Source organism: Frieseomelitta varia, unplaced genomic scaffold (genome assembly GCF_011392965.1).
Source record: "Frieseomelitta varia isolate USP_RPSP 00005682 unplaced genomic scaffold, Fvar_1.2 scaffold_163, whole genome shotgun sequence".
In the NCBI taxonomy this organism is placed as follows: Eukaryota; Metazoa; Arthropoda; class Insecta; order Hymenoptera; family Apidae; genus Frieseomelitta; species Frieseomelitta varia.
In genome coordinates, this window is record NW_025109339.1 from 1,217,418 (window position 1) to 1,218,567 (window position 1,150).

Below are 1,150 nucleotides of genomic sequence, written 5' to 3' on the forward strand. Positions count from 1 at the left end.
CATCCCACGATGTCCATGCGTGATCCCTCGTCGTCCATCGGTGGCCCGCTGGGGGCCCAATAGTTTACTTATCAACTAATTATCCCTACAGTTCAGTTTAGACCTTGAAATAAAAAAAAGGAAAGAAATTTACACGGTCTAAACTGAACTGTAGGATGCGTAGTTCTTAGCTTGATATCGTTTTACAAACATTAATGTTTCTAAAATGATATCAATTACCAAGACCCACCACGTGGAGGTGACTACGCACGGGTCTCATTATAATGTATTGTAAATCAGCACTGTTTCATATATTTATCACACGAATCACGACTGTACTGAATTTAAGTAATTTATTAAAAATTGAAAAGATATTCGTAAAATAAAGCATAATTGTTTGATCAATCTAATGACTAATTTAAGATATTGCATAAATATTCTTGTTTTACAAATTAATAGTAAAAGATTAAATTAGTTAAACAGTTAATTAATATTCCTTAGAAATGTATTAGTAACTCGATTACTACAAATGATTAATTAAAAATTTTAAATAGTGCTTAGAAATGTTATAGAAGAGAATTTATTGTTTAATTGTTACAAATTGTTAGAAATATTAGATAATTTTTAAACAAATAGAGTATTCGGAAATATTAGAATTTATTGTTTAATTGTTACAAATGAATTACTAGAAATATCAGATAATGTTTAAACAATTATAAAAGATAATTTATTGCTTAATTTTTGCAAATGAATTGTTAGAAATATTAGAAATTGTTTAAACAATTATAAAAGAGAATTTATTGTTTAATTGTTGCAAATAAATTATTAGAAATATTAGATAATTTTTAAACAAATAGAATATTCAAAAACATTATATAAAAATTTACTTCTAAAATTTGCGTCGATGTGTACGCAACGAAAGTTCGATTTATACTGAGCTCTAATTTCCCTACCGATTGAAATTTATTTGACCGCGTTAATCGCTCGTCGGGAAATAGTTAACAAAAAATTTCGTAGAAACGTATTAGTGACTCGATCGCTAGAAATGATCAACTGAAAATTTTAAATAGTTGTTGGAAATGTTATTAAAGAGAATTTATTGTTTAATTGTTACAAATGAATTATTAGAAATATCAGAGAATGTTTAAACAATTATAAAAGAGAATTTATT